The sequence below is a fragment of the Vicugna pacos genome, chromosome 19 (genome assembly GCF_048564905.1).
Source record: "Vicugna pacos chromosome 19, VicPac4, whole genome shotgun sequence".
Taxonomy (NCBI): Eukaryota; Metazoa; Chordata; class Mammalia; order Artiodactyla; family Camelidae; genus Vicugna; species Vicugna pacos.
In genome coordinates this window covers 15,072,643-15,097,021 of record NC_133005.1, presented here as the reverse complement: position 1 = coordinate 15,097,021, position 24,379 = coordinate 15,072,643, and the positions used below count along the sequence as shown (strand labels likewise).

General features: G+C 39.9%; 1 long non-coding RNA gene across 2 annotated transcripts in view; it reads right to left on the bottom strand.

The window, feature by feature from the left end:
• Nucleotides 1–24,379, bottom strand: part of LOC140687244 (uncharacterized) — a 49,110-nt gene that overhangs the window by 15,179 nt on the left and 9,552 nt on the right. Inside the window, exons 2-5 of one of the 2 annotated variants that reach the window (XR_012061420.1) lie at nt 16,362–16,494; nt 14,505–14,613; nt 13,834–14,026; nt 11,101–11,163 (exon numbers count right to left, since the gene is read on the bottom strand). This is a non-coding gene — a long non-coding RNA (uncharacterized lncRNA). Of the gene's footprint in view, nt 1–11,100; nt 11,164–13,833; nt 14,614–16,361; nt 16,495–24,379 lie in introns of both variants that reach the window. The other variant, XR_012061419.1, reaches the window with a different exon arrangement.

The window sequence follows — 24,379 nt, the reverse complement described above, 5'->3', positions numbered from 1 at the left end:
GAAAGATCTGTTGTGATGTGATTTTTTTTTTTTGAGAGCTGCATACCGTGAGAGAGCTTCTGTCATCCAAGTTATTCTGAGACAGTTTTGTGTTCCTGCTGTGGCTGTGAATGACAGCTTAATATAATGTGTGTGGAGGAGAAAAAAAGGGAGAAATTCTTGTTCAGAATCAGGGCTTCCATGTGCCTAACAACAGCTACAAAAAACAACGGCGTCTTCAAATAACCCTGAAATGCTAACATAATGTGATGAAGCACCCATATTCACTCAAGTATTAGTGAATGAGATGAGTGAGATTATCTCAAATTGTGGCATCCTATGAAAAAATCAAAGGCATGCTGAGCTGTTACCCTTTAGAAATTGATTTCTCACAAGAATCCTTTACCTCTTTGGCTGCCATCACGACTATCCCTTGCCTGCCCTGATAAACTTTAACCCTCTGGATAAGGAAAACACTAAAAATAAAAGATAAAACAGTTTTGAGCATGAATTGCTATTATCTCTAAAAGAAAGAGACATTTCAGAATGGATGCTGAGTATAAAAATCTTTCCTGTTAATTGTTTTTTTTTGTTTGCTTTACTGAAAACCTTCTACTAAAGTAAAGTGCAAGGTGGAAATCAACCATAATTCTATCCTGAGGTTAACTGAGGTCAAAGTTAGCATTTTTATTTTTTTAGCATAGCTTCCAATCTTAAACCATGCACATATTCAAGAGGTTACATTTTTATACTTTCATCATATAGTGGACTTTGTGGTCTATATGTTCACTTAATTTTATACTGTGGCTCCCCCACCCCCAATGTCCCATAGTTATTTTTATTGCTGTTGTTGTTTTTGTTGTTTACATCTCCCTCCTGTTCCTATTGATTCCACCCACCCCACCACACTTAAAATGCAACAAATATTACCACCTCAGTGTGTATTATTTCAGATTATTTTTCTGGCCATACAATGTGTGGTAGGCAGGGCTCTGAAATGACTCCAGGTGGCCCATGATATATAATTCCCACTCCTTGAGTATGGGTGGGACCTGTAAGCATGAGGTGATATCACTCTATGGTCATCTGAAGGGATTTTGCTGATGTCGGTAAGGCCCCTAACCAGCTGACTTTGATTTAATCAAAAGGGAGCTTAGCCAGGATGGGACAGACTTAGTGATGTAAGGCTTCAACAGAGGTCCTGAGTCCTTTCTGAAAGAAGGGAAGTTCTCTTGCCAGCTTTGAAGAAGTAACTTGCCATGGTGTGAGAGGACCACCTGGTTAAAATCTGAGGGTGGCCTGCAGTTGCTGAGAGCAACCCCTTCTGACAGCCAGGAGGAAAAAGAGAATAGGGACCACAGTCCGACAGTTGCAAGGAACTAAATTCCACTAACAACCTGAGCAAGCTTGGCAGAGGATCTCAGCTGAGTCCAGCTGACACTCTGGTTTCTACTTTGTAAGATGCTGAGCAGAGAACTGAGTAGTGCCATGCCCAGATTTATGACCTACAGAAACTGTGAGATAATAAAAGGGTGTCGTTTTAACTGCTAAGTTTGCGGTAATTTGTTTTGGCATCAATAGAAAATTAATGCACAATCGTTTACATACACATAGAGATAACACTGCCCTTGTTTGTAACGGGATGTTAAAATGGAATTCTGTAGCAGACAAATCCACAATTACAGTCAGACTTTAATACCCTTCAATCAATAATGATAGAACAAGTTCTATCAGGAACAGTATATTTGAGCAGCACAATCAACAATCTTAACCCAGTTAAACACACTACCCAACACCAACAGTAGCGTTTTCAAGGGCACATGGAACAAACCAAAATAGATCATATTATGGGACACAGAACAAGTCTAAATGCATTTAAAATTAATCATAAGTCACACAAAGTATTTTACCTTACCAACATGGAATTAAATTAGAAATTAATAACAGAAAGACTCTAGAAAACTGGACAAATATTTGGCAAACTAAGTAACAGACTTCTACGTAATCCCACAGCTTAGAGGAGATTTTAAAAAGGAAATTATAAAGTATTTTGAATTAAACAAAATTGAAAACCAAAATATCAAATCTGTTTAATGCTACTAACATAATAATTAGGGGTAAACTTATAGAAATAAATTCCAATATCAGAAAAAAATGAAAGATCTCAAATAAATGACTACAGCTTTTACATAAATTAGAAAAAAGAAGTACAAAATAGAGCCAAATTAATCAGGGGAAAGAGAATTATAAAGAGTAAAAGATAAATCAATGAAATGAAACCAAAAAAACAGACTCAAATCAATGAAACTAAAAGCTAGTTCTTTGAAAACACCAGTTAAGAGCAATTCACCTAGTCACACTGATGAGGAAAGGCTGAAGACACAATTAACAACACCAAGAGTGAGAAAAATAATATCACAGTTTCTATACATAACAGAAAGACATAGAGAATATTAGGAAAAACATCATGCCAATAAGTTAAACTTAGAAAAATCATTGAAAGATACGAACTACCAATATTCCAGAAAAGAGAAAACAGATGACCTGAAGAGGCTCGTATCTATTAATAAAATAAAAATGTTTTAATTGAAGTATAGCTGATTTACGATGTTAGTTTCTGGTGTACATGAAATGAAATTTAAAGCTAAACACTCTTGCAACTAGAAAACTGAACCCAGATAATTGTACATCCATTTCACAGCAGCATTATTCACAATAGACAAAAAACAGAAAGAACTCACATGTCCATTGGCAGATGAATGGGTAAACAAACATGGTATATACATACAATGGGTTATTATTCAGTCTTTAAAAGGCATACAATTCTCACACCTACAACATGAGTGATCTTGAAGACATCACGCTGGGGGAAATAATCCAGACAAAAGGCTAAATAAATGTATGATTCCACTTATATGAAGTACTAAGGATACTCAAATTCAGAGACAGAGAGTAGAATGGTGGTTCCCAGGGGCTGGGAAAGAGGGAAAATGGGGAGTTATTGTTTAATGGGTACAGTATGTCACTATGGGATGATGAAAAAGTTCTGAAGGTGGATCATAGTGATAGTTGCACAACAATTGTAAATGTGCTTAATGTTACAGAAACTGTACACTTAAAAATGGTTATAATGGTAAATTTTATATAATGTACATTTTATTACAATAAAAAAATTAACAATAACAACACAAAACAAGGTAGTTTCTCTCCAAAAGCTGTGCTCGTCACCATTTTGTTGTAAGTAGTAGTAAGGGAATGTTTTAACCAACGTATACACGTATGAATAATATACCTAGATATATAGGTATATGAAGTACCATTAACGCAAAGTCAGGGTAAGAGCACTTGACTATGATTGTGATATGATATTTCATAATGCAGTCTATTTTGTTTTCATTTTTTTTATTGAAGCATAGTTGATTTACAATGTTTCAGGCCCCAACAAGGGCCTACTGAATAGCACGGGGAACTATATTCAATATCTCATAATAAACTGTAATGGAAAAGAGGCTGAAAAAGAACAGATTTTTATATGTATGAATAACTGAATCCCCTTCCTGTACACCTAAAGCAACTTTTAACAAGAACCAAGCCAAGAGAAAATATAGTACATACATATTTTGGGAAAAAAAAAGCTATAATCCATCATTTAATCTTTTCTTAGTTAAAATAGAAACTTCATTCTCTATCCTACTTTTCTAATCTTCTTCTTCTCTTCCATTTTCCATATAATCTATAGTTCAGCCTCTGCTGTGTGCACACCAAGCAGCAAAAGGGAGATATTGACATTTCCATGGACCAAAAGGTTTGAAAATCTCCAGTAACTACACTAGCTGTTTCGGTTGCAAAGACACCCACAGAGAAAAATAGAGGAGCAGAGCATGGCAGTACCCTTCCATAGAGAAGTCATGACTTCTGGAATTGACTGACCTAAAAGCAAAGGAACATGGCCTGAAAAAAGCCAGCCTGTAAACAGAACACAGAAATCTCTGCATTGTCATTGTGACCAAGGACCACAGTCTTATAAGAAAAAGGTGATTTTTCTCCCTATGAAGATTAACTTTACTATTGGTCAGATGCTTTCATTAAAGTAAATAAAATCCACTTGTCTAGATTAATTAGAAAGGTATTTATTAAAAAATATTAGTGGCTATCAGAATTAGTTGTTACCTGGAGGAATAGACAAGATTGAGCTTCCAAAAACAAAGTACAAGTCATGCTGCTGAATAGGCTGGACTCAAAAAGAATAAAAAAAAATAAATCAATGCCAGTGTCACATCACACTGAAAGGAAGGAATTTGGTTTTTCTACAACTTCTGCCACATGTACTAATGCCACTTGTGAGGGATTTTTAAAATATGTCTATTGGGTTATGGTACAGTCCTGAGTTACTTCAACACAAATCAGGGTGTTGCTACAAAGGGGTGTGGAGGATGTAATTAAAGACCCTAATCAGTTGACTTTAAGTAAGGGAGACTGTTACGAGTAACCTGAGTAGGCCTTACTGAACCAGTCAGAAGACCTAAAAACTGGGGATGAGGCTTTCCTGAAAAAGTGAGAAGAAATTCTGCCTGTTGGCCTGGGCCCATAAAGTTCCATCTTGCTCATCATCTCCCCTCTTGACTGACTGTCCCACAGATTTCAAACTGGCTCATTCAACTCACACAACTGCGTAAGTCATTTCCTTAAAACAAATCTCTCTGGTTGGCTGGATAGCTATATCGATGGGCAGAGATACAGAGATAGAATCCCATGGCTGCACCACTCTATGGTAAGAATCTGACTCTGAAACCATGACCATCCCCCAAATCCAGAGGCTGTCTGTGAGCAAAACAGAATTCTACTCAAATTAATCCCCTTCTGTTTCCCTCTTCCAAGCCAGTATCTCCCACAGATGCAGGTAAGTCACTCACCTATATCCTAGTTACAACAGAAGCTCAAGTTGTGATTTCTTCTTTGGAAAGACAGAATTCCTCACAAGGGAATTTTCCCAAACACAGAAAAGCTAATCAAAAGATAGAAGCCAGTCATGAATACAGCTACTGCTCCCAAAATTTCTGAAAGGAAGAATTCATTCGTTCACTTATTAATCCTAATTAGTAACACACTCAGCTTTACATAATTGAGATCGTATTGGCTTTATTACACAAACACACAAAACATGATGACTATTTTTCTACGGTAATACCTAAAGGTCTGTGCATCAGTCAGGATGGTCTAGATTATACAGCTGCTTAACAACCCCCAGATCTCAGTGGCTTAATACAAAATATATTTTTTGTTGTTGCTGTTCATGGTACAAGCCCTGTGTAGTTAGGCAGGGGATCTTTTCATTGTAATCATTCAGAAACTCAAGATTCTGATACTTTCCCTTGAAACATACTTCCATAATTGCCAGGGAAGGAAAAAGAAACACAGCAGATTGTGCGTTCTACCTTAGAACGTCTGCAAGAGGTGACGCAGGTTACTTCTGCTCACATTTGATCAACCAAAAGTCGGCCATACTAAATTCTGGAGGTTTGGGCAAGTGTAATCCTCCAATATTTTTTAAAGAAGCAGAACATTTCTTAATCTTGACTACTCAAGTTTTCAACACCTGTAAAAGAATGCCCATGCTTCATAATTAAAGACGTAGTGGTGGTGATTAAAAAGAAATGTATCAATTCTAAAGCTCTCATTATATAACAGCTAGATCCAGTAGGGAGTCAGAGCATGACAACTTCATGATAAAACCTAGAAGAGAGAGGGGATGTAAGGATATGAAATACAGTTCCCCCTTCTGGGCATAAATAGAGAGGTTTCTGGGCACTGAGAGTATTTCCAGGACAAGAAAGAAGAAGGAAGATGAAGAGGTTAAAAGCATCTGTCTATGTTGCCTTTCTTTGGACAGAACACTGGTCCCCATGGTGGGAAGTACGGAGAGGAACGTGCTAAATATATTGACTTCTATAGAATTATAGGGGAATTTGATAACATCAGGAGAAGGAAGAATGGACCCATTTCATAGATGCAGCCTTAAGGGTAGGGCATTCTCTAAAGGAAGCCCCATGCTCTCCATGGTGTCTTTCAAATGTGCACTGGAAAAACAGCATTTGCACAAGGTAGGCACAAAGGTCTTCTGTCTCTTCATGGTCTTTGGGAAGAATCTGGAGAGTGCCAAAATTCCCTTGTGCCTCAGAGATGGGTGTAAAGATGTGTGGCAACGATCTGAACATGTGGTAAAGAAGCCAGAGCGTGCTTCACAGCAGGAGGCAAAGGGTTACACCAGTCAGTGGCGGATGCCTGAAAAACAACTCAGAAGGCAAGACAGGACCCGTCACACCTCAGCAGATACCACTCCAGGAACCAGAGAAGACAAGTCACCCACGGCTAGGACCACTGATGATTCCAGGTTAGGGCCTCTAAGGATTCGGCCAACACACCACAGGACTTCTTCCTTGATGCAGCATTTGAGGAAAATCAAAGGGAGATGGGAAAAGAAAGGAGACTGGATTGTGCAAAACTGAGAGTTTAAATCAGAAGCTAAGAGATGCCAGCTAGCAGATTGACCCCCACCTCCAGGGGAGGAGGGGAACATTAGGACTGTTAGAGAAATGAGTAATTGTTTTATGTGTACCACTCAGTATCAGCATGCAACAACAAATACCTCCAAAAGCTAGTGAATCTGAGTCTGTATTTCCATGGAAAGGGTGACCATATATGAAGGCTGAAAAGAAATATTCAAGAAATAAAACATCCTTAAGATATTCTTTAGAAATTGTACTCTATGGCAGCTCTACAGATAAAACTACTCTAGAAATTCCTCACGTTAAAAGTCGTTTATTTCTCCTCAACGTGGAAAGAACACTGCATACAGTGAAGTCCCATATGTCCACCATCCACATTCAGTAATTATCAATGTCTTACCAGTCCTGTTCATTTTGTTCTTTTTTGCCTTCACTCTCTCATTCTTTCTCATTTTTTTCTTTCTCTCTCTCCCTCCTTTTATCCCCTCACTCTTTTCTTCTTTATTTTAAGGTTGACACAACCTTGATGTGTAAATTTAAAGACAGTACAAAGAAATAAACTCCACAGGAGTATCACTTATGGCCATAGGCAAAAAAAAAAAAAAATCCAGATAAAATATAAGCAAAGTGAACCCTGCTTTTTTGTACACAGACACTTAAACGTTTGTGTAAAACATGATTTAGAAAAGTTGGGTTTATTATAGGAATGGAAATATCCTTTTCATTAAAAAAATCTATTAATGTAATTTGATATAAGCTGATTAAGAGATGAAAAAATCATTTTCAACAAATACAGAAAAATCATTTAATAAAACCAACATACGTACTAAAAAAAATAAATACTTGCTAACTAAGAATAGAAGGAAACTTGTTAAAACCTCATTGAGCAAATTTATCCACATAGGTAAACGATGGAATCATTTCCTTTAAAATTTGCAACAAGACACTCACTATGAATGTTCCATTTACTACTGTACAAGAGATCCTAAAAGGAGCCTATTAAAATGAAGAAGGGGGATTTAAAATATAAATACTGTAAGTAAGCAAAATATTCATTGTTCATAGATGTTAAGAATTGTCATAACTGTCAACATAAGTAACTCAATATTAGTTAGTAGAGTTAATAGAAGAGTTCAGGAAAATTAGTAGGTACAAAATCCTTGTTAAAAATTGCATCTCTAGATACCAGGAATTAACAATTGAGAACACACTTTTTTTCAAAGCATTATATAAAAATACTCATAAATCTTATGTAAGATAGATAAAATTATAATTTGTTATTCAAAGACATAAAAGAATTCTTCAGCAATTGAGAGATAAACCAGGTTCATGGATGGTAAAGCTCAATATTATAAAAATGTCAGCTCTCCCAAAATTAATCTATAAATTTAAGTCAATTCAACCAAAACGCCAACAGGGTCCTTAGAAATCTAATTTTAGAACTTGAAAACTAATTTTAAAATTCATAAGGAAGAGTAAAAGGCCAGGAGTAGTTAAGATAATTGAAGAACATGGTAGGGGGTCTCAGCCTAGAAAAATAACAATTATTGAAGCACAAGTATTATAATTAATATACTATATTACTGGTTTAGGAATAAGCAAAGAGATAAAGAAACCAAACAGTGAGCTCAGAGACAGAACCACAGACATGTCAACTTGATCTCTGACTGAGGCACAGGTTCGTGAAGAAAGAATGAGCTAGACAGTAAATGATCCTGGGGCAATTATTATCCATTGGAAATAAATTGCATTTCTAACACAAAACATACAAAAAAAAATTCCAGCTGGATTACATGTCTCAATGCTGGGTGCCTGTACCAGCCCCTTTCACTCCAGGTCTCATTCCCTCTGGGGCGAGGGAGCCAGTTCCCGGAGAGGGAAGAGTGCACACTTAAAGGGAACAAAGCCAGCTTGGACCAGACCCTCAGGGACTCTGCTCCAGCAACTTGCAACCCGACCCTGTACCTAACAGGGTGGTGCAGCCACCTAGCAAAGGAGAAACTCCGGCTCATGCCTGGCTCTACCCCTAGCCCCTCCATCTCCATCCCTAGCCCCCATCAAGGTGACAGTGGCTAGCACACATTGAGAAAATATGTGACTTGTGTTCATATCAGATCCAGCTCTCCCACCAAGGCCCACACACTATATAGGAATGTTCCCACACAAGGACACCCCCTCGAGACCACAAAACCACTGTTTCACTTAATTTCATAGAAACAGAGAAAGTTAATTTGTTTTTGCTTTTTGAGGGGGAGAGGTAATTAGGCTTATTTATTTATTTTTGGATGAGGTTGGGGATTGAACCCAGGACCCCATGCATGCTAAGCATGCGCTCTACCACTTGAGCTATACCCTCCCCAAAACAGAGTTAAGCAAAATGAGAAGATAGAGGAATTCATTTCAATGGAGAGAACAAGTAAACCCCTGACCAAAACAACTAATAAAACAGAAATAAATAATTTACCAAATAAATAGTTCAAAGCATTAGTAATAAAAATACTAACTCACCCCTAAATTAAAATTTTCTGTAAATGTTAATGGCAGAAAATGTCTTTATGACCATAGTATACAGAAAAAATTTATTTTATAATGCACAAACAATAGAGAAAAAAGGATGAATCTAACTTGACATTGTATTTTAAAACTTCTGTGTATTAAAAGACAGTATTTAAAAAGTGCAATGATACTCCACCATTGCAAAAATATATGCAGGCTACATACACCATAAAGACATAGTACCCTCTTTATACATGTACAGCTGTCCCTCCTTATCTGTTGATGTGAAACCCCGAGACAGGGAGGCTGGCTGAACTACACTAATTTAAAAAAGGGACTTGAGCATCCGTGGATTTTGGTATCTGTAGGGGTCCTGGAAACAATCCCCCAAGGATACCAAGGCATGACTGTGTTAGTTTTCTATTGCTGCCATCACAAAGTACCGCAAACTTGGTGGCTTAAACAATATGAATTAACTGGCTTATAGTTCTGTAGTCTCAGCAGGCTAAAATCAAGGTTGTATGTTTTTCTAGAGGCTCTCAAGGAGACCTGTGTCTTTGCTCCTTAAGGTTACTGACAGAATTCAGTTCCTGTATTTATAGGACTGAGGTCATCATTTCCTTGTAGGATGTCAGCTCAGGGCAGCCAGCTCCTAGATACCACCCATGTTCCTCCTTCCATCTTCAAAGGCGACAGTGGCAGGTTGAGTCCCCTTCATGCTTTGAATCTCTCCTTCATTCATCTCACCTCTCTGATCTCCTCCTGCCTCTGCTTCTAAAGTCTTGTGTGATTACATTGCTTCCAACCAGATAATCCAGGATAATCTACTCCCCTCATTCAAGGTTTTTAATTCAGTCACATCAGCCAAGTCACTTTTTCCATGTAAGGTAACATAGTCACAGGCTCTGGGTGTTAAGACAGAGACATCTTTGGGGGGTCATTACTTTGTCTGTGGTGTGTCTATCTCTAGTGCTAACTACCTACATATCTTACAAATCAATAATAGAAATACAAATTAGCTAATCTGAAAATGAATAAAAGATTTGAGCAAGAAATTTAAAGAAGTACAAATGGACAATACCAAATGATTCTTTGTGTCACTAGTAAATGATGAAAATTGTATATTATTTTATCTGACAATACCTAGTGCTGGTAAAGAGGTCAAACAGTGGAAATGCTCATATTCTACTGAGAGAACATGAATGTGGGAAACCACTTAGGAGAGAAATTCAGCAAAACTCGTCAAGTTAAAGATCCTATCGCTCAGTCCAGCAACTTCACTTCTATGTAAGCATCCACGAGAAAATTTCACCCACAGACAAAAAGAGACATGTATTATCATTGCAGTTACAACAGGAAAACGAGAGGAATAAATGTCCACCAAGAAGAGTATGGAGAAATATTGTTTCATTCATTCAATGAAATATTATACAGCAGTGAAAACATAAGAACTACAAATGTACTTACCAATATAAAAGAATCTCAAAAGCTATTATTATGTGGGAAAAAAAAATCAAGCTACAGAAGAAACTCAGACCAACATAAAGTCTATAAGGTTTTCAAACATACAAAAAAAAATCTACCTACTGTTTATTGATACAATTACATGTAGTAAAATTATAAAGAAATAAATGCACGGGTAGGCTTAACACCAAAGTCAGGGCAACAGTTTCAAGCAGGGAAACAAGAAGGAATCTAGATTATACAGAGGGACTCAGCTCCAGGAGGATGTATATATTTTTACAGTAGATGATGAGTAAATACAAGATACAGTTGACCCTTGAACAACACAGGTTTGAACTGCATGGGTCCACTTACACAGGTTTTTTTTTGTTTGTTTGTTTTTTTCCTGTCGTAAATACTACAGTTCTACTCGATCTGTGGTTGGTTGAATCTGCAAATGCGGAACCACGGATATGGAGGAACCTGATGTGTAGGAAGGCTGAACATGAGTTATGCACTGATTTCTGACTCTGTGAAAAGTCAGTGCCCCAACCTTATGTTCAAGGGTCATTGTACTTGTTATTTTTATACACTTTGCATATACGAAGAATTCTAGCTTTCCAAAAAAAAATCACTGGGAGAAATACAGAGGAAAACTCAGAAGGGGCATGTGTACCTGCTGTCCAAGAACACGGCTATTGCAATAACCAGACGAAAGATGCTGAGGACCACAGACAACCTGTTGGGGGAGGGCAGAAATAAAGGAGTGGATTCCAAAGACACCTGGTGGAATTAATCTGCATAACCAGTTTAACAGAGGTTGTGATATTATCACATAATAAGAGATACATATTTGGCCTTTGTCCCTGGTCCCTGGCACAGAGCTCCCATATCCCTTGTAATTTCCTGAGTGGTAAGAGGTGAGAGCAACACCTTTGTTGTTCATAGTAAGCCACTTTCAACCACACCTGAGTTAATCCTTCAGATGGAGATTCTAGGATGAATTTGTTTTTCTGGCTTAGCTGATTTTTTCTGACTCATGAGCCTGCTCCACCCGCACAAAAAGGAAGCCCAAACAGCGTGAGAAGCAACCATTGGCCATGGGGCACAGGAAGCCGAAGGTGACCCACCCCAGTGCCTTCTCCCCATGCAGGTCAGCCCAGGGCTTCTACCTCTCAGTCTCCTAGAGTTTCCCCAAGGAGCTGCAGCTGCCCCCAGGGCTCACCGGCCTGGCAACGCAGCCTCTACCCTATACTGACTTTCTTCCTGGCCCTATCTCAGGCCTCTCCCCACCTGGTTATTTCCTGTATCTCCCCATGAAACAATTTGCACTCAAGCCCTTAAGACCTTCTCCTAGGGAAACTCAGATGAAGAGATGATCAAATGGTGGTAGGCAATGGAGTGGAGAGGGGTGGGATTCCAGCAGCAGCCTCGCCCAGGTACAACTGGCTAAACCACAGAAACGTGGATGAAGGCTCCCAAGGTCACTGCCACTGGCATGGATGCCTCCTGTCTCATCATCAGAACCACACCCCAACATGGCCCAAGTCTTCCCAAGGGTGTTCTTGTTCGTGTTGTGCAGTGACAACACCGTAAGTGGCTGGTGAGATTTGCTTCATAAAACAGAATGATGCATTCCATTTCTAGTGTTGTGACTCTGATTAAAAGAATTACTACCGTGCGGGGAGAATTTCTCCTTGTGGAAACACCGTTAACTGACAGCTGGGAAAAACTGTGGTGACAAAGCTAATTAACGTTTACCAGGTTTCTCTGGATTTTACAGTATCTGTCTTTTTAAAAGGCCACTGCTAGTTATCTTGGTGCAAGAAAGAGCTTGCAACAGTGACCCCATCTTCCTACTTCATGGCAGAGTCTGAAGTGAACACGTGGCACTAGAAAGACCAACATTCACACAACTCCAACAGCTCTCTGGGGAAAACGGCCACCACTGGCCATCACTGGCTTTCCTTCAGATAACTGGAGCTTCTAGACCAGTATTTTGCAAAGTATGATGCATGTACAACTTGTATCGGAATCTCCAGTGGTGCTTTTGAAAATCTATGATATCAGGACCCACCCTAAACTCACTAAACCTGAATCAATGAGCATGGGGCCCAGGACTCTGCATTTTTAGCCAGCTCACTGGGCAATGTTTCTTAGACTCAGTTATCCTTCCTGCAGTGCTACCAGTTTGAGCTTTATTTGGGTTAGCAAGCATCCTTTTTTAAAGTAAGCACATTAATGTACTTCAGGCCATCCCTCAATATTGAATTTCAGTATAGGGAGCTAAGTTGCATGAAAGCAGCATTTATCAAACTACATTCAGAACATGCTGTAGGGACCCAGCAAAATGTGTGATTCAAAGTCTGTTCTTAAAATATTTTAAAGCTTTAATTTAATCATTTACATGCTCAAATGTGTTCCAGTCCAAATTTGTAACACACTGGAAACCACCAACTTAAAGCCACGTTGCCAGTTCAACTAGAATTTGTGCTCATTTCTACTATACCCCGCATCTACTCTCTACATGCAAGATGAGGTTTAAATTCTGCACTCATAGTTTTCTGCAGGAGTAGGCAAGTCTGCACATATAAAATTATGCGTGTGAACCCCAAACAGCAGCTCGTGTTCACCATGTTCCATCCCACGCCAGAGGGGCCCATGTGGGGCACAGTCTCTGCTCCCAGCACAGGAAATTATGCAGTTAAGTGAACATGGAATACAGTTTCCCATGATGATGTCAGAGCTTTAGCCTTTACGGATTTTAAGTGTTTGGGTCTATCACTTGTACTCATAAATGTTATCATAATCTTTCAAGTGATGGTGAAAAATCAGCCTTAAAACCAGAAATGGATCACAGCTAAAACGATGAAAAAATAAGAAGTAATGTGTTGATAGAATGGAAATCTGAGCAGGCACAAGAGGAAATGACACACTATCCTATATGATCAGCCAAAGGGTTTTTTAGCCATAGGCGATCACAATGATGACAATATGAAAATCCTATAGTGAAAACTGCCACAAGTCTGCAGGGCACAACAGAGCACAGGGATGGTGATTAGGAATTTGGCTTCATCTTTGTAAGGCAGTAAAAACTGCCCAAGTCACTGTGTTTTATGTGTGAAACTTCCCTATTTTTCTCCTGTAGCCCTTCCCAAGTTACAATGCCATATTTAAAGCAAACAGGATCTAAAAATAAGGATTTCAGCATCTTTTAGCATAAAAATTGCACAGCTTTCTATAAAAAAGGATGCAAGCAACATTTAGACACAAAGATTAAAATACACTACAATACACTATACATTTTTAGAAATAAAATACAAAATACACTATAGTATCATTCAAAGGAGTTACTGCAACGTGAGCGAGGGCAGGATAGGGACACGCAGCGACAACACACCAACAGTACCTTTGCCTGATGATAACAGGGAGTACCCAGGCTTTGTCCAACGCATCCCATCAACGAAGTGGCCATCACTGTCAATTTAACTCGACTGGACACAAAGAGGACCAATCCTGTGGCCTTTATATTTTGAGAAGCTTTATATTTTGAGAAGCGTGTCTTTGCAGATGAACATCAGGAAGACTGATGCTAGAAAACACTGGCAGGGAATATACTGTTAAAGGGTTACAACTGTTGTCAACGTGCCATCATCTAGTTTGGCACTTGTATGTCAGACCACCTGCGCTGATGGTGCACAGGCAGCGGCACAAACAGCGGGAAAGGAAGCTCTCATCCAAACACTGCTGAAAAGTTAGGCAAGCACTGACTTGTGATGCCAACATCTGTCACAAGTGTTGGATGCTAGCACCAATGTTGTCATTTTTATGACAGGTGGCCTTCCAGTTAGATTTCTGCGAGTTCTCTAAAATAACACCAGTGATGATATCCAAACATTATCATTACCTAAAGATGTTTATAGGCAGCCCTAAGGTGAGGGGTTCTTAAGATTATGTCTTTTGAAATACACACCCTGTATATCTTCATAGGTAAAGTATGAGTAGAGGGTGAGAAGGCACATTGCCTTGTGTGTGCACACAGGTGCTCTGTTCTCAGAATAGTAAGTTTATCTTCATTACCTTTCGTACACAGTAACAGGGTGAAGTCTTGGCCACACATGGTCAAGACATAACAGCCCCGGGTTTGAAGAGGAAAGGTGTCAGCGGAAAGGGTGGAGGTAACGAAGGCCTGGAAAAGAGGAAGAGACAATCTCAGGGTGCATGTAAGCTAGGTTCCCCCACCCAGATCTTGATTCATCCTCAACTGAGGGAGCCAGGCACTGGCTGCCCCAGGTGAAGGGACGCTTAAGAAGGAGCAAAATGAACACAATTCCTTTGAACACAGTTCCTTTGAAGGTAACCCCTGTGCTTGACCCCATGTTAACAGTCAGAAGTCAGCAGGGCAGGGTCAATAATTCTTGAAGTACAGAGAGGCTCCGTGAGCTAGCTGCACCTCAGAGGTAACGTGCATGCCCAACCTTGCACACCTTGCTGGATTTTTCTTTTCCTTGAGCTGAATGAGCTTGATCTGGCCTTACAGAGAAGCATATAAAACATTTCAGAGAATATCAGCAAAAGAAAAAAAAAATGGCTCTTCTGAAATTTTGTGTACATTGCTCAGAGATGAGCACTGAGAATTTTTTAAACGAGATTTCTGAATATTTTACATTACTAAATATATCCGAAAAACATTTTCCATTACCCAAAAATGAATGCTTATCAAAATTTGATATTTAAAATAACTAGATAGGTATTTTAAATAATTTTACTGTGAAAAAATGTTATTTTAATCCATTTTCAAATTTGTGGACATGTTTAAGTGTATACTGATATGACACGATGAACTGTTACAAACTTGTTACCATTTCCCACACCTTATTTGTTTAAATCAGGGCTTTTTTTGAACTCTATATGCAAAAAAATATTTTTGAAAATGAGAAAAATTATACGATAAGGTTGGCATAAGATTCCAAATGCCACCAGTAAGCCCTGCTTTTATATCTGTGTTCAGGCAACATCCTTCACAATCTCCTGGTTGAATTTATAATAAGTAAATCTGATGAACTGAAAATTGCAAATAAATATATTTTAAAATACATTGTTTTTATCTATCTGTCTACTGGGGGAGCGTATAAGACTTTGTTACAGTCTCACTATAAAGAGCATTTGCAAAACACAACGCTAAGGCAGGAAGAATGTGATCTGAAGACGAGGTCAGGAAGCACGGAGACGGAGACGGGGTCCAGATGAGGCCTGGGCAGGGACTGAGGGGTGACGTGGAAGAAGGGGACCCAGAAGAGGGAAGGAGGGAGCAAGAGAGGACTAGAGAGTGACATAGGAAGAAGATGGCAAGACAGATTTTCTTGCCAACTTTTGCCACCCAGAACCTCTGCCCAGGAGAGAGAGACTGTTATTAAAGTTATAAACAAGTGCCAATTTGGTATTGTCATGGTAAGAGCTTTTTTTATTATTATTATTCAGGAATCACACATGATTGGAGACTTGTTTTTATGGCTACAATCATCCATGAAAATCGCATCCTAGCCCATGTTACTCCACAGAGTGGAGACGAGCCAACTCCTCTAGAAGCAAATAGATAAGCTTTCCAAACAGGACAGGACATTTTAAATGGTTCAGATTTTCCATGCATTAAATACTGCTTTAAAGAAACCTCAGTGTCATTCTCTCCCAGTACAGTTTTTTTTTTTTAAATGGGGAAAAAAGATGCAAATTTAAAGTTCCAATTAAGGAAAAGTCAAATTAAGGTGGTAAAAATGTACAGAACCTGATAAAAAGACATAAAAAAGAGCTGTAACTTCATGAGGAACTTAGCAAAGGTGGAAAATGAGTTTTGTGCTCAATCATCCGGGTGGAAGCCCAGACACACTGGGCTCTGAACACACCTTGTGGTCTCCCAAGGAAAACCGAGCAATTTACCTGGGTCAGATTTGAAGAGGTGGCCTTGGGGGGCAAAGAGCTTGTGGTAGCATTACCTCCAACTCTTGGAGGATTTAGCTCATAGATGTCGTTTGTGGCTCCAGTGCCAGGAAGAGCATTTCAGATGATTCAGCTGCAAAATGATGTATCACAATTAAATACAATCAGTTAGAATCAGGATCATTAAGCAAAATTGCTCTCTGACCTGGAGTAACGGGTTGGCACATTAGTATGTGCCATTTGGCAGTGAGGCAGTTACTCATATCGGAGGAGTCACAGGTTAATATGACCTGTCCTTGGCTTCTGAGGCAAAAATACTTTTTGCTATGCAGCATACCGGAGTAAAAATAATTTGTCTCCCGGTGACTGTTGGGATGTACTAGCTTTTAAACATAGATGATAATTTCAAACTTTGATCGAGCATGAACCCCCACTGAAGGGCATAATCATTATATGTTAGTTTTCCATTGCTGCGTAACACATTACCCCCCAAACTTAGTGGCCTAACACAATCACGTGTATTTGTTATCCCACATGGTTCTACGGTTCAGGGATTTGACAGCAATGTCACTGGGTGGGGCTGCCATCCTCTGAAGGCTTGACTGTGATGGAGGATCCACCTCTAAGGTGCTGTCGTGGGTGAGGACTTGCTTCCTCTCCTTGCCCTTGAGGCCTTCTTCAGTGGCCTGCTTGAATGTCCTCACAACACAGTAACTGGCTTCCCTCAGAATGAAGGATCTGAGGGCACAAAGTATGACTTATCCTGAGAAGTCACTTCTGCCCTCTCTCCCTGGGCATCTCTGTTCACGTGGGAGGGGATTACACAGGACATAAGTAACAGAGAGTGGGGACTACTGGGGGTCATTTTATAGGCTGCTTACCACATTCCCCAAAAGAAATTTTTCTGAAGAATCTACTCTTCTCCTATCCCTCTTCTATTTTAGGAGAATAAAAATTCCCCAACACCCTCACTTAAAGCATCAACCACGTAGAGCCCATGAGCCACACCTACTAGTAAAGCCAAGGAAGAGATTGCTCTGGGGTCACAAAATTTTAGGCTTGTCTAGATTCTGGAAGTGCCAAGAACAATGGGATGCCCAAGAGAATCTGTTAGGAAAACTGTGGGTACCTAGGTTGACCACAAGGAGACCATGGAGCAACTTGTTAGAGCAAGCTGAGGGAGGGCCCCATCTCACAGTAAATTTAGTAAATAGCCCAGACCAGTATAAACATTTAAATGCGGGAAAGAACATGAAGATAGACGTCAGCAATTATGTGTGGCCACAAGAGAAATATTTTCTATTAAAACAAATTAAACCATTGTTTTAAGAAGGCTTTTGCATGCACTTGGGGGATCTCAATCTGTTTTCCTCTCACCTTCCATTTAAGTCTTGATACTTTGTACCATACTACAGGGTGCAGCACACCTTGTTTAGAACCGGTGGTGTGCTGGTAAACACTTAACACCTGGCTCTCCAGGGGGGAAAATACATATATATTCTTTGTAGAATTTTCCAGTTTCCATAGTGGAAATATTCCCCTCATGGCTGATTGCAAGCTACCAACATGATGTCACAGTGCAGAGCTGGAAAGAGACATACACCATTGGCCCCGGCACACCACTGCTTGTGACACAGGCTTAGTACACAGGAGAGTCTTTGTTCCCTTCTAGCTGTTGTCCAGCTGACTCTGGCTATGTCTCAGGGAGGCATCAACGGCTCTACAGTAAATATTCCCGGCTTTGTGAACTGCACGCCTCTGTTGCAACTGTTTAGGTCTGCTGTGGTGGTGTAAAAGCGGCCGCAGGCAATACAGAAATAGCAGGCATAGCTATTTCCCAAGAAAACTTTATTTGCACAAACGGGTGGCTGGCCTTCAAGGCCACAGTTTGCTGACCTGTGATTGTAGCTGATCAGATTCACTGGGAGCAAAGCCCGAGACAAGGGTTCGGTGCAGGTGCTTTATTGAGGAGGAATCTCCAAAAGGGAGGAGGGGAGCAGGAAAGGGACGGGCAAGGAGATGAGCAAGGATGTGGGGCCAGGTAAAGTCTAACCTCGGCCTGATCCCACAGAGGAGCTCTGGAGTATAAACCACACCACGGAGTCTTCCTGCCTAGAAGCAAAGGGGGCTGGGCTTTTGTATCCCCACCTCAGCTGCTGGTTGGCCAGGCTCCAGAGTAGATGTTGTGGCTCCCCTCTGAAGTCTCCCTGTGTCTGGGCAAGTTGTTTTAACCAAGGACAACTGTTTGCTGAAGGCTGCAGCTCTAGGCCGTCAGCTGCCCACAGATACTCACAGGTGACCGCACAAGCAGGTAAAGGGAACCTGGTCCAGTATCAGCAGCGCTGACTACAGCCCAGGTTCTCCCACCCTAACATGTGTGAGAATGTCCTGGAGGGCTTGTTAAAACATCAACTCCTGGGCTTCACCTCCAGAGCGTTTGCTTCAGTGTCTGGGGTGAGACCTAAGAATTCACATTTCTAGGTCCCCTGGTGATGCAACTGAGGTTATCCGGAGACCACACTTTGAGCACCACTGCATTCCAATATTAACCCCTTTGGTGCAGAAAGCTTGGACGATAAACCGTGTTGTTATGGCTTCGTATTAGGACCTGAAGGATGGGAAAGGAAATGTAGGGGGAAAGTTTTTCAAATGTTTTTTACTCTTTGGCTCTGACCGACTTGTTATTTGATAAATTTATCTCTTATCTCAGACACATTTGTTGCATACTGCATGAATTTAGCGAAACAATTTACAACATTATTTAAGAAAATCTAAGAATTATTTTTTGAGTTATTATCCTAGTCTGACTCCTGACACCTTCTACATCATGAATCACCCCACAACACCTTTGAGATGGTAAATTATCCAGACATATAACTTCTAACCTGAAGCTGATCTCTATCATTCAACTTGCTGAGGCAGAGGCAAAAGCAAAGTGCAAGATTATCCCTGGGGCTCGCTGGGACAGCTGCGTGAGGTGTCTCGCCTTCAGCAAGCCCTGGCAGTGGAAACTGGGAGCCCAGCTGCTCCGGCCACACCTCGGTGCAGGTGTGCACAGAGCTGTTTGTGAAGCGAGCAAACCCAGGGGCAGAACTACAAAACCATGAAAGGAACGCCAGGTCTGTGCTCCTGGTGGGGCATTCAGTCCCATCCCCTTGACTTTGCTTTCCTCCACTGGGTCCTCTGTTGGCAGCTTCCCAAGATTATTCATTAGCTCCTCTTTAAAAGGAAAAAGATGGCAGTACTCCTGACATCTTCCCAACTATAAAGCTGCTGTGTGTTCCGCCCTATATTTTTATTCCTCCATTTTCATCTTAAAATACACACTGAGTTTCTGTAAGAATAAAACTGCAGAATCTCAGAACTGGAAGGATTATTAGAACTATCTAGGACACTTGTGATATCCTGACATGCCAGAATGACGCCTCAGTTTGATATGTGACCAAACAATTTTGTTCCTAATAACAAACAGCAATATTTTCAAATAATTAACTTTTTTTAAATGACTTGGCATGGACTTGAGTTATTTTTATATTGTCAGTGTCATGCACTTGCAGTCTAAAACTTCTTGAGCAAGGGAGAAAATCCTGATATTAAAGCTGATGTTTCTAGAATTGTGCATTTCTCTGCCTGTGCCTATAGGGGATGTCTCACATGGAAATATCGGGGAATGTGGGTGAAGAACTGTTGCTACAATCCGACAGAAATAATAATGGGAGCCACAATGTAAGTACGCATGAAATTTTAATATTTCTAGTAGTCACGTTAGAAGTAGTATAAAGTGAAATTAATTATATAAATATATTTTACTTCACCCAGTAGATGCAAAATATATTATCATTTCAACACAGAACCAATATAAAAAACACTAGACATTTTAAATTCTTTTTTTTTTTTTCATACTAAGGCTTTGAAGACTGGTGTGGGTTTTATACTAAGGGAACTTCAATTTGACCGTATTTCATGTGCTTAGTAGTCACACAAGGCTAGAGGATACCATAACAGACAGCTCAGGTCTAAACTCACTCCTCTAAGTCATGGCAAAGAACAGAATCCCAAGCCCCAAAGTGACTTTCCCAAGGTCATGGAGCTGATTGCAGGAAAAAAAGGGAGATTTAATCTATGCCCACACCAGCAAGCCGCAGCACCCCAATCATCCAGAAGTTCTTTCCCTCCTACAAGAAAAAACTGAGTAAGAACTTGACCTCAGGGCAGTACAATGTGGTGGTTAAGAGGCCAGGCTCTGGGCCAGAGTGCCGAGATCCCCACCGTGGTTCTCTCATCCCAGTTTTGGCAGGTTACTTATTTTCTCAGTGCCTCCGTTTCCTTATCTACAAAGTGGAAATGTTACTCATAGTACCCGCTTTCCAGGGTGGTGTAAGGATTAAACGTATTAATGTGTATGTATGTATACGTATACATACATAGATACCCAAACAAAACTCAGAAAAGCAACTGGGACATAGAAAGGACTATTAAGTGTAGATTATACGTATTACTAAAATTTTTCAACATCTTCCGAGGCACAATTTCAGGTAAACGCAAACTAAGCCCAAATCCATATGATTTCACCTGGCAATCATGCATGACCCTAAAAGGAGAGGGTCTAGTGTGTTATCACAAAATACTTCTTAGATTAATAGACTTTAGAGCATTCTTTAATTCAAAAAAAATTGGGGGGGGGACTGAGTTCTGATTTTTGTTTAGCCCCAAATCTAAATATAAATCTCTCCAAGCCTCCAATAATTAAATTCATTAGGGTGTTACTCTGTTGTTTCTGTAGTTTGTTTCCTGATTTCTAACAGGAATACAGATGCAAATGGCTATCCTTTGCACTAAAAAGAGGCACACATAATTATCTGAAATCTACCTGAATGCACAAAAATGATGACTGCCCAGATTCAACACGGATCCAAACAATCTGTTTGAGCTGCCAAGTCAGTCCAAATAAGAACCACAGCCAAAAGTTCCTTCAAAGTCTGATTTGTAGCTAGAAATAGAAGGGTTGTGTTTCTTTAAAACAAACTTAGGTGCATAAAGGTCAAAATAATTTTCATTATTGCAAAAACACAGAAAATTGTTCTGTGAGGCATATCGTAAAAATACTAGCATCTGATTACCAAAGAAGGTCACTTTATTGTTTGGGTGAATTTACAAGGTGAATTTATTGTGGGTAGGTTGTGAAATGGGGGTCACAGCCCCACAGTTTATTCTAAAAACGTTCCTACACTGAACCGAGCAATGGAAATAGGTAATTTCCTTGGCTGGTGACATCTGTTCTTGGAATCCAGAAAGTTTTTATGTGGGAAAAGTTGAATTAATTCTCAGAGACTATGTTTTTTTAGATTTATATATAGTGCCTGTTCCCTGAATAGGCTGAAGACCTTTTACATTAGTAATGGTATCCCTTGAACTCAAAGATAACCCTTGACTGGTGGCGCTGTCAAGAGTGGGGATATTTGGGGTGATTTATGGGAGCCCAAAAGTCTTTTTTCCAAAGCACATAACTGTCAAACTATGCCTCTGGGTTATAATTGGACCTGCTGGTCTGATTCCCATTGGTCACTGGGACTATTTCTTTGTCTTAAATTGTCCGTGGTTTCCCGTACAATAATAATAAAGTGAACTATGACTGGTCGCTGCATGCCAAATTCTTCTTCCTCTGGGTTGGAATTTAAACACATTTTATTGTAACGCTGTATTATCTTTCTTTGCCCCCAAAAGCAGCTCTTTTTTCCTTCTTGATTCTGGTCCAGTTAGCTTGCCTTGACACAGACTGCAGCAACCTTCTAATGCCCTTCTCTGTGCTCAAAGGGAGTGTTCGTTGGTTATTATCATTTTAGAGCCCAACTGGAAATCTTAATACTTTTCATCAATAACTTGCAGAAGATTTGGAAAATCAATTGCTTGTTTTCTCTACAACTCATTTTAAGCAAAACAGCACAAATGAAACAATTTCACTAATGCCAGCAATTCAAGCATAGGTACATTAAGTACATTTTCAGGCTCCTATGTGCAGTTAGTGCCAAATCATGGCCATGCTCTGTTTTTCCACCAACACTGCAGAAGAAAGATCTAGAATCAAAGGAGATGGATACAATGTCTGCTCTACCAGCTGTTGGCTGTGTGACTTTGGCAAATTCCAGAATCTTTCTAGGCCTCCATTTCTTTGCACAAAGAACAGAGCTTAGAACTCCAGGGGGCAGTGTCTTCCCAGCTGACACTTCCTTAGTGACACTAATCTGTTCCTACTCCGTGCCATCCTCACAGGGCTATCACTCACTGGCCATCATCCTGGCCAGAGTGGGGCAAGTGACACCCTCCAATCCAATCACATTCTCTTTTCCAAATCCAAATCTTGAATGGAGACTCACAGAAAGGAAAGCTTTAGTGATTTCCATGAATTCCACATATTTCACTGACTGCTGGCTATATCCCAGACATTGTTCATGTGTTTTACATAAATTATCTCATTTAGTTCTCAAAACTACTTGACCTATAACAGCTACCTATGAAATGGGATATTACTGGATTTAACAAATTAGATTTCTCCAAAAGCAGAACCCGTGACAGAAAATGGGACCAAGTAGTTTCTTTAGGAGATGATCCAGGAGACATGGGGTGTCTGCAGTGAGACAGGGAAGGGGGCAAAGGCAATAAAGTTTATGCTAATGACCCATAGCTTTCAAACATACAGTGTGAATTATAACCTCTCCAAGGATCCCAGATCATGAGTTACACCATTTACATGATCTGTGAGAGTGGATTTTTGCATGGCTTCCTTTTTATTGGAGTGTCTTCTGGAAATCAAGAGAAGACTTTTATTTTGGGGTCAACATGGCATGGGACATAAATTCTAGATGAAAACAGAAGCTCAGAAACAGAAGACACTGTAAGCTTTCTAGGACTCACAGAAATCATGGGGTGGACTTTGAGATTTCACAGGATGTGGAATGGCTGAGAATGTGGAATTGGGAGCTGCACTGTATATTGTCCTACATTTTAAAGGTCTGGTGAACCCCAGATAATATCTAATAAGCAAAATAAGCATGCAGTCACATCTGTCCAATTCTCTTGAATTTTCATGATTGCCATTTAATCAAATTCGGGGCCATAGTAAAGTATAGCTTCTGAATTGGGATTGATTCTCAATAAAATATGCTCTCCTCTCAAGGCCAACACTGGACATAAGTTCACCCTAAATATTAAAAAGCAACTGGTGCCTCTATAATTTGTATTTTCTTCCTTATGATGGCACCTAGTAATCCATAGCCCTGCCAAGTATTTGAGATTCTTCAAGGAGGAAATCTGAAACATGAAATTCAAATTCTATTTTATTTGATATTTCAGTGCACAAGATGGATCCCAGGAAGGAGAAAAACTGACTTCATGTTTTTTCCACACAGGAAAAAAAAAAAAAGAAAAGAAAAGGTTTTACTCAGCAAACAGGCTGAATACATCCTGACTACATCATAACTTTTTCCAACAGCATCTTAAATCCAAGTTATTACTCTAAGTTGTTTATCTAGTACTTTATATTGCTTAACACTTGCTGCTGACAGATTTAGGACACAGTATAAGTCTTGCTTTGTGCTCAAATCCTGGAGTAACCTGAAGATGGATAACAGTAGAGATAGAGTTGGTTCTGAGGTGGTTGCAAGAAACACAGCCTCAGTAACCTGAGATGAGGCATATATTTTAAGGGCATGATCACATTCTCAAACTTGGCTATCCACAGAAAGTGAGCAGCATTCTTACCGCTGTCAGGCAATTCACATGCCTAGACCTAAAATTACATATCCTGTTCAGAAATGGAGATCAAGGCATGGTAAAAGCAAGCTGACAAGCAAGTATGGCACCAGTACTGGCACAGGAACCAGATGTGGAGCCAGATATCGTGTGGGGTGTCCCTAACTCTCCAGAGCTGGGTAGGTGTGTTCACGTTCCCAGTCTGTCCTCAGTGGAATAGCAAATTCTTCCCCCCACAACATCTGAGGAGTCCTGGGATGCTTGCATTC